The following is a 10,913-nucleotide window of genomic DNA, read 5'->3' as shown; positions in this document are numbered from 1 at the left end:
GTACTTTGACAGTTTCAGAACGGAATTATTCAACAGTGGAACGAGAAGGTTTGGCTGTTGTGTGGGCCCTGGAAAGATGGAGACATTATTTAGAGGGGAGATATTTCACAGTAGTTACTGACCATTCTTCCTTATTATGGATTTTTAATACCAGCAATCCGAACTCTCGGTTAATTCGCTGGGTGTTGCGGTTACAGGAATTTAACTTTACTGTGGAATATCGCAAAGGAAAATTAAATTGCGCTCCTGATGCCTTGTCTCGTGCTCCCATTGAGGCACAAGAAAATACCCTGTTGGGAATGCAGACTCGTAGTTTGGAAGGAAACGAGCGTGTGGATTCATTCCCTTTGAGTGATGAAGATATCTGGAGAGCTCAGAGCGTAGATCCTGAAATAAAAAGAATATACACTGCTCTTCTTTCTGAACAAGAGGCTGGCTCTAATATATCTGACAAATTTGCCATTGTGGAGGATAAGGTTTACCGAACAGTGAAAAACCCGAATGGAGTAAATCACTATCAGGTTTATGTTCCTGCAGCTTTAAGAAGCAAGGTCCTTGTAGCTTTCCATGACAACCCTCTCAGTGGGCATTTTGGACGTTTTAAAACCTTGAAACGAATTCAGAAACTTGCCTACTGGCCGAAGATGTGGAAGGACGTGGTTACTTATGTACGTAATTGTACAGTTTGTCAAACTTTAAAACCAGAAACTAGACGGTTGGCAGGAAAGATTCAACAAACTGTTGTTGGTCGTCCATGGGAGATGCTAGGGATCGATCTCATGGGTCCCCTACCACGGAGTTCAAAAGGAAATACCCAACTTCTTGTGATTGTGGATTATTATTCAAGGTGGGTAGAATTATTCCCTTTAAGAAGAGCCACTGCAGAAGTTATTGGTCAAATTTTAATCAGAGAGATCTTTACTCGGTGGGGAACCCCTGATTATCTTCTTTCTGATCGAGGACCACAGTTTATTTCTCATGTGCTGCAGGCGGTATGTGAGAAATGGCAAGTGGTGCAAAAATTGACAACTGCTTACCATCCTCAGACTAATTTAACTGAGCGTGTGAATCGCACCCTGAAACCTATGATGGCGTCTTATGTGTCGGATCAGCATAAGAAGTGGGATCGATATCTTTGCGAATTTCGATTTGCTATCAACTCGGCAGTACAAGAATCTACTGGTTACACTCCTGCTGAAGTGAATTTGGGACGTACCCTTGGTGGACCCCTGGAGAAAGCTTTCCAACATAATGTGAGGCCTGACGTGCCTAGTTATGAGTTACTGTCTAGGTTAAGTAAGTTACGTGCTGCTGTGCAAGAAAATGTAAGTAAAGCACAAGCACGACAGAAAAGAAATTATAATAAACACCGCAGGGACGTTAGCTTTAACCTCAAGGATCGAGTTTGGGTTCGTAATCATCCCCAATCTAAAGCTGCTACCAGTTATACTGCCAAGTTTGCTCCAAGATGGAAGGGCCCATACCGAATTATCAAACAAGTGGGACCTGTGAACTTCCAGGTAGTTATGGAGGAGACTGGTGAGGATGCCAGAGTTATTCACATTTCCAATCTCAAGCCTTGCTATCCTACTGTAGCTGAACTAGAGGAGCAAGAGAAGCGGAACGTGATGAAGATTTTTAATGAAGATAGTGATGATGAGGAGTTTTTGGGATTTGTAGAAAAAGAGATGGAAGAGTCTGTTCCTCCACGTTCCAGCTCCGTATGGGGGGGGAGTGTGACGATAGGTAAATGTGTCGGTGCTTGTCTATATATTACTTGTTTTACGTAAACAAAATGATTACGTAACATTGGGATTGTCGTGGCAGGGGTATAAAGCTAGCACTGTTGCCGAGGCTGAGGGTACTGTACCGACCAAGTGCAAGTCACCGCACGTGTACCGTACTGAGGCTGTAGGTACTGTACCGAGCCGGTGCAAGTCACCGCACATGTACCGTACTGAGGCTGAGGGTACTGTACCGACCCTGTGCAAGTCACCGCACGTGTACCGTACTGAGGCTGAGGGTACTGTACTGACCAGGTGCAAGTCACCGCACGTGTACCGTACTGAGGCTGAGGGTACTGTACCGACCCTGTGCAAGTCACCGCACGTGTACCGTACTGAGGCTGAGGGTACTGTACTGACCCGGTGCAAGTCACCGCACGTGTACCGTACTGAGGCTGAGGGTACTGTACCGACCCGGTGCAAGTCACCGCACGTGTACCGTACTGAGGCTGAGGGTACTGTACTGACCAAGTGCAAGTCACCGCACGTGTACCGTACTGAGGCTGAGGGTACTGTACTGACCAAGTGCAAGTCACTGTACGTGTACCGTACTGAGGCTGAGGGTACTGTACTGACCAAGTGCAAGTCACCGCACGTGTACCGTACTGAGGCTGAGGGTACTGTACTGACCAAGTGCAAGTCACCGTACGTGTACCGTACTGAGGCTGAGGGTACTGTACTGACCAAGTGCAGAATGTGTATCACGTGACTTTTTAGAAACACCCAGAAATCTATCTGAACCAATCATTTGATATGTGTACTGAACCCATTGTACTTTAACAGATTTCTTGATTTCCATTACACAAGAGTAGATGTTAAAACTTCATGCTGATTTGAACTCGGCTCTCGCCAAGATAAGCACCAACTAAGACGTAGCTTTACAGTAAACTAATGTGATCCATATGTGTCTCCATCCATTTACGTTTCCTTCCATATGATGATGTAGATATCCTTCTGTCTGGTGTTAATGGCTGAAGTGTAATGCTGGCTCCAGGGATCAGCTTATTTTGCCTCCCTGGCGCATCAGCACACACAACGGCTGCGATGCTGGCTCCGGGGATCAACCACAGTGCGGCCTCCCCAGCGCATCAGCATGACAACCGTCTGGATTGAGCTAAGTAGGGTACATCTCTGGGGTTTTCAAGTGGGCACCTTCCATCCTCAGTGTTTCGTCGACTAGCCCACGACACCTCAAGAGGGCTCAACGGTGATTCTGGCATCCCAGCATCACCCCCCTCCGTCCCCCACTCAACTCAGTCCAGCTTACTTACCTGTACATCAGCGTTTCTTTCTTTCTATTGTGCTTGAGATCCCCAGCCAGAATCTTTCCGTCTCTTTAATACATAAGAGATACAGTCTCTTTGAAGTATCATCCAGACTGCTTGTCTTAACCAAACCAGTTTCATTTATTTGAAACAATAAAATGAAGCTTGTGCTCACGGCTGGGAGTCTCATTGGAGCTAGAGCATCAGTGAGGGGTCTTTTCAATCACAAAGACGACGCTCTGTCTTGAAAGCAGGCTGTACAAAATCTCCCCCCAGCCAGAAGATACTCATTTAGGTTTGATCAAATCCTTGTAACCTATACAATATATTTAAACATTAATAAATTGTATCCACATTGCTTTAAGACAGTCTTATGTTGAAAGAATGATCGTTTCAGTACAAATCTAGCACAACATGCTTATTAATAAATAAACAGCTGCGGCCATTTGAGCCCCATACCTCTGTCTGTGTACTGCTTCCTGGATGCTGAAGTCACCACCCACGTCCCTCAAAGCCATGTTTGTGACAGTCATATTGCTGGCATTGGTGGCAACCTGTTGGTCATGCTATGCTTGTCTTCCAATGCTAAGGCCAAACATCACAGCACCTGGTCATGACGCCAAGTAAACCGTCCTTGGTTAAGACCCACCTTACATCCTGTCAAAATGTGTCTATGTAGCTGGTGATGAACACTCTAGAGCAGGGGTGTCAAACTTGTTTCATTTGGCGGGCCTGATCCGAACCCAAAACCTCAAAGTTATTGTATTTAACAAAAATGATCATAAATAGTATATTCACATTCCCCTAAATATTGATTATTTTACTCACTGTCACCTCTTAGAACACGTGTGCAAACTTGCCTCCAGCGAATTCCTTCATATAAGCAATCACAAATTGTCATGTTGCTGTGATTGCTGTCAATCGATGACCGCGTGTGTGAAATGGCAGTGCGTCAGCTGGTTCGAGTTACGACACCAGTGATACCAGAAAAAGGTTTTCAGTTCTGATTTGTAAGTTCTGTAGTGACAAGTGTCTTTATCTGTGAAGAGAAAGGTGAAACAAGAGTGCTGTATGTTTCAAGAAAAATTGTGAATTTCGTATTTCTTTGTGGTCATGAATGGAAAGCCAATGTGCTTAATTTGTAAGCAACATGTGTCTGTTGTGAAATAATACAACATTAAAAGACACTATGAAGCAAACCATGGCAAGAAATATGATAAATATACAGGAAGATTACGTGAAGATAAATACTCTGAATTAGCAGTCATTGAAAAAGCAGAAACTGATGTTTACTAATGCTTGTAGCAGAAGTGATGCTGCTGTTAAGGCAAGCCATGTGATTGCTCACAAAACCATTTTCTGATGGAGAGTTTTTGAATAAATGCTGCTAATCCCCAGTGGGGGACACTGCTGTTGTACCCTTGAGCAAGGTACTTTACCTAGATTGCTCCAGTAAAAACCCAACTGTATAAATGGGTAATTGTATGTAAAAATAATGTGATATCTTGTAAGTCACCCTGGATAAGGGCATCTGCTAAGACATAAATAATAATAATAATAATAATAAAAGCTGCTGAAATAGTGTGTCCTGAGAAGCGGCAAGCTTTCTCAGTCACGAATGTCAACAAACCAAAATGTTGTTCTCAACTAACCGACACACAGCTTAACTAGATACTCAAGATATCCTCAGCTCAGTCATTTGATCCAGATGTTGATACGCTGGTTCAAGGTATCAGGAAGCAGCAGTAGCTTCATCTTTTGGTGAGTGCGAAATAAAAAAAAAATGATCAGTATCTATTTATATTTTGCAATATTTTTTAGTGGGTGGACGAACATGGAATAATGTTCGGATATTTGTTCAAGATTTAGATATTCGTTTTCAAAATGTTATCAAAGCCATTATATGTAACACTGTATTAAAGTTGAAAAATATCCCAAAAGTAAGATAGGCCTTACTTTAAACTCGTGAATTAACTACAAAACAAAGAAAGCAATACAGTAGTTAAATCTAGTGCGTATTTCAATTAAAACAAAGTAAACAACACATTTTTTTTTAAAATAATCCCTGCAATTGTTGTGTCTTTGCAATAAACAAAGTGGCCATTGACACGTTTTCATAAAGTAATAACATTCGTTTTTAACTTGAATAAACACTTCAAATAAAACAAAACGTGAAAAAGAAGGCATTGTACAATGAAAAAAAAACAACATTTACACACTGTTTTATTTATTTTTTTAACAAAAACTAGGATTGCCTCAGGAAATAATTAAAACACTGATTACTATACGAGTCATTTCTTTTGCAAATATGACTTGTATCGCAGACAGAAACGGACCTCGGTTGTAGTGGCGGTAAGAATCCATGCGTACAACTTGTATCTTCCAAAATACATAGCTATTTTATTTAGCAAATTGCAAACAGCAACACTCACCAGCGCGTGAAGCTGATCTTAGCTGACAGTCAGAGCACACCAGGAGAACACCCACCACTGCTCCGTGCCTGCCAATGGGGTGCCGGCAGGACATGCCCCTGACTCACAGCAGCAGCAGTGACAATGGCAAGCAGGTGGCAAGCAAGGGAAAGCGTGCAGCAGCTCCAACAGCATAAATCCCACCGCCTGCCTCTGCGACAATACATATAAAATCTCACACAGATCAAATAATTTCTGACGGATATGGACATTGTTTTTTTTTTGCCTTCGAAAAAAAAATAAAAAGTTATTTCAGATATTTGTCCCAGGACAATTTTTTTTTCAATTTTACCTGTATCCTATTGAATAAAAAATGATATGTTTGACACCCCTGCTCTAGAGAAGGAGGCTGTGTGGTCCAGTGGTTAAAGAAAAGGGCTTGTAACCAGGAGGTCCCTGGTTCAAATCCCACCTCAACCAGTGACTCATTGTGTGACCCTGAGCAAGTCACTTAACCTCCTTGTGCTCCGTCTTTCGGGTGAGATGTAATTGTAAGTGACTCTGCAGCTGATGCATAGTTCACACACCCTAGTCTCTGTAAGTTGCCTTGGATAAAGGCATCTGCTAAATAAACAAATAATAATAAATATTATGTTTAATCACGAAATATCTTAATATTAGTGATAAACACTAATATCTATATTTTGATATGATATAGATAAGCAAACAAAGAAAGGCTTGAAATAAAAAATAAAAAACACATGTGCTAGAGGAGGAGGGGGTGTGTCGTTTGCTGCATTTACAAAAAAATTGAATATCTTATGTTATATTATAATATATGGGTCAAATTGACCCACATGTCGGTTCTAGGTAGAACTGTTTATAACTATCATTTTTGCAATTCTGGCTATCAAACGCCGTCATGATATTTAATTAATATATTCAGGACAAGTCAAAAACAGACATATGCATACAATTTACAACGGAAGAGTAATTAACATTTGAAATCCAAAATGGGTCAAATTGACCCGCATGGCAGTTCTAGTGTTAATACTTTTAGAGGCGTCACGAGTCAGTATTTATACACAGAGCAGCTGAAGATTCAATTCCGTTAAAAAATTAACAAAGTCTGTGCGCAGTGAATTATAGAAATATTTTGCTTTTAAGGTGGCTGATGATGGAATAGTAAAACAATATAACAAGACCTTGTTTTTCTCCATGGATATTGTGAACCAAAGCACCACCAAGTTAACTCTCATAAGGACACATCGGAAAACTGACTTTCCTGGTAATCTGGGGTCCAACCAGACCCCAGCAATAAAGCATATTACTAACAACTGGAGTAAATGAATGAAATGTGTACATGAACACTTTATTTTGCTTTTCCTTGACTTCTAGCCATCATTTACTATGCAAAATGAATAAGACTGAATGAGGGGGTGGTAGGAAGTATGCATATGGGCATGCCTGACATCAATGGAAAGCGCAAACCCTGTACTTTTAAATGACGTTGAGACTGGAACGCTATCTGTTGAAGCGACCAAGTAATAGGCAACAAACTAAACTTAGGAGCCGACTCATGTCACATGACTCAAACCTTAGTTTCGGTTTGCTGTAGTTTCGCTTAGGAATGTGTGTTCAGGATTGTGGCAATGTGTCCCGCCCCTGTGTGCATTTCTGTGTTGTATGTTGCGTGTGGCGTGTTAATGTTGGTGTATAGATATGGCTGCACGGGATATAAATGGGTGTGTGCAGCACAAATTATTTAAAATGTTAATTGTATTTAGGCACGGGGATTGCACTTCACTTCACGTGCATTTAAAGTACTTTAATATGTGAACACAGGGTTTTCACAGCCAGCCTTGTGACAAGGATATATGATACATCATTGGAAAGCTACAAACCAGGATGCTAGCTATTATGGTGCCTGAGATATTCACGCGAGAAGGTTGGGCCAGCCGATACATTATGCGTTGGGTCCATACGGACCCCAAACCTAAAACAATTTGGGAAATTCAACCAGGCTACCTGGACTAGATTTATCCTTTGCAGTGTAACAGGATGGGTGCCTGACAACTACCTAAAAGGAAACAGGTAGTTTGGTCCAGTGGAGGCTGTGTGGTCCAGTGGTTAAAGAAAAGGGCTTGTAACCAGGAGGACCCCTCACATCCTAGTCTCTGTAAGACTCCTTGCATAATAAACAAAAATCAAGTCACTAGGTCCACATAATAACTGATACTAAAGCAGCGTGGGGTCTGAATGGACCCCAGGTTACCTAAGGGTTAACGTAAGTTATTGCTTTTCATATGTAAATATCTATTAACATCTATACATGTATATATGTTTAATATTGCAATTGTGTTATTATATTTTTCTGTTTTTTGGAAGACTTCGATATTATTGATATACAATTTTCATATCGTTGCCCACCACTACTTAATATATCTATTTTTAGACCACAAAATGCTGTGAAATAAGCCATTTTTTACAGTGAAAAAAATACAGCCCAAATAATGGATCTGTACAATATACTTATTATACCTTGGAATATAAATAGTTGTCTATGACAGCATCTTATTAGGACCCTCAAAGCTTAGAGCTGTCAGTGTTGTATCTTTTCAATTCTGTTAAGGAACGTCTGCTTGTGTTGTTGTGCCTATTCTATGGAAGGATGTTTCCTTATGGAACACTATAGTAGCTTTATGACAGCTGTTGTTTTTTATGTGGGACAAGCTTGATAAAAGGTCAGCTGTGATGTTTTTGCAGAGTGTCCACATCAATAAATGACACTCTTAAGCAGTTCTCAGTGGTTGAGTAACCATACGGAACTGCAGAGTGCCACTGAATCACTACACTATTCAACAAGTGACAGAATGGCTTGAAAGATTGTCCCTCTGTAAAACATATTTTTTTGCACAAAGGGGCAAAAGCACAAAAAGATATAAAAAAAACTACAGATAAAAGGAACATCTAGAAGAGGTTATTCATTATTGATAGCAAGTAGCATGTAAAAAGGAAATATTTATTATTTGTTAGGTATTTAAAAAAAAAAGCCAGCCGAGACAACATGGATACAAATACAGTTGTAGGCAAAAGTATCGGCACCCTATATTTAATATAATAATTCAAGAAAACATGTTAAATGCAAGCATTTAGTGAACATTAGCCACCAATGAGTATGACAAAGACCAATATATATAAAATAGTTGTTCATGACAAAAGTATTGGCACTTTTACATTGCAGAAAAATTAATAGAACTTATTTTTAAAAAATTAATGGATTGAAAACCATTACACAGTAACTAAGCTGTATTATAAAGTCAATAACAAGAAAAATAGCTATTTATTTCCAGCATCTGTTGAAGAAGAATGTTTTGGCAATACAGCAGATGATGGTCAAGACAAAGGAGTTGGATTTCACATTTGAGAAAAACACTTGTAGCAAACTACAACAAAGGAAATGGCTACAGAACAGTATAAATATTGAATACCAAAATACACAATCAGAGGAATAATCAAGAAGTACCACAGAACAAATTCAACTGAAACGCTTGAAAGTGGACGTCCAAGTAAAATTATATGTACAGAAAAAATTGACCACAGTATGTTTGAAGAAACAAGGGAAAAGGCTTCAATAAAGAAAACCTTGATCATGATATGGGGGTGTTTTAGCAGTTCAGGGACTGGAAACATTCATGCGATTGAAGATCAAATAAATGTAGCTATGTATCAAAACATTCTAAGTCTGATGATACCATTTGGTCATAGGCTGATTGGCAGACAGTTTACCTTCCAACAAGAAGTTACGTAATGGCTTTCACAATCGTCAGATCTCAATCCAATACAAATGCTTTGGGAAAAAAGCTGTAGCCAAGTGTATCCAATATGTCTGAGCTGAAGGAAATATGCAAGACAGAATTACTAACAAGACGTAACGTACTGGTTAAGAATTATCATAAAAGTCTGAAAGCCGACACATAAAATACTAAAGCAAGGATGCCAATACTTTTGTCATGAACAAACATTAATTAAATAAGTTTGTTTTTTGATAAAGATTATTTGTCAAATTGCTAGAAGTTACTTTGATTTTTGATTTATTAAAAGTGGTTTACTAAATTCTTGTCCTTTAATTTGTTTCCTTGAATTATGGTATAATTAGTAGGAGGTGACAATACTTTTGCCTGCAACTTTAAAATGTTTTTCCAATATGGTGATCTTTATTTTTAAAAGTGCATTAACAAAGTTTTCTGTAAATTACCAGGACATCCTCCTGCACTTTCCTTTTCATATTGAAGGTCTGATAAAGTTTAATGGCCTCATTTACAAAAGGGCACTACATTTTATAAATGTATACATATAAATGTACTGCCCCATTTACTAACAGTCTTTTTAAATTTTCTCCTTTAATGCATATACAGTAAAAGTCATGCTGTGCAATGGCATATTTTTCTTTTTGTTCTACTTACTCGAAAAATATTGATTGAGATGTAGCCTCAATTCTCTTCCTTGTCGGCTCCATGTATCGGGGTGACAGTGCTATGTGAGTACAATCAATAGCACACGTCCTGTAAACCTCTCCTCTGTGTGGGAAATTTAATATAATTCCCTGTGAGCTTCAGCAGGGCTTTTATTGTGTAAATTGCAGTTTATTAAATAGGTTGCAGTTAAAGCTGAATTACATAGTTTAAAATAAATAGTTAATACTAAAGCACCACTCTAAATCACAGCTCACAGGTAGCAAAACAGCCAGTCAAATAGCACACATGTAACAGCACAGAACACATCATTTTAATTAGGATAGTGAAAAAAGTGGCGCTCCCGAGTGGCGCATCCAGTAAAAGCACTCACTAGGGTGCAGGATGTGCTCTATAGCCTGGACGTCGCCGGTTCAAGTCCAGGCTATTCCACAGCCGACCGTGGACGGGAGCTCCCAGGGTGCGGCGCTCAATTGGCCGAGCGTCCTCCCGGGGGGTGGGATGGAATGTTAGGTCGGCCAGGGTGTCCTCGGCTCACCGCGCACCAGCGACCCCTGTAGTCTGGCCGGGCACCTGCGGGCTTGCCTGTAAGCTGCCCGAGAGCTGCGTTGTCCTCCGACGCTGTAGCTCTGAGGTGGCTGCTCAGTGAGTCTGCAGAGTGTAAAGAAGCGGGCGGCTGACGGCACACGCTTCGGAGGACAGCGTGTGTTCATCTTCACCACTCCCGAGTCAGCGCAGGGGTGGTAGCAGTGAGCTGAGCCTAAAAATAATTGGGCATTTCAAATTGGGGAGAAAACAATAAAAACTAATTGGCAACGACTAAATAAAAAAAATAAAATAAAAAAATAACACTGATGTCTGCTGTTGCCTTAGATGTATAAAGTAAAGAGTAAAATATCTTTAAGACCTAATTTACTTGTTCTGAATGGTAAACCACCCTTCCCATTGTATCTTTGATAGCATCCATAGAAGTAAATT

The sequence above is a fragment of the Acipenser ruthenus genome, chromosome 3 (assembly GCF_902713425.1).
Source record: "Acipenser ruthenus chromosome 3, fAciRut3.2 maternal haplotype, whole genome shotgun sequence".
In the NCBI taxonomy this organism is placed as follows: Eukaryota; Metazoa; Chordata; class Actinopteri; order Acipenseriformes; family Acipenseridae; genus Acipenser; species Acipenser ruthenus.
The sequence above is the reverse complement of the archived record's forward strand: the minus strand, read 5'-3'. Positions refer to the sequence as shown.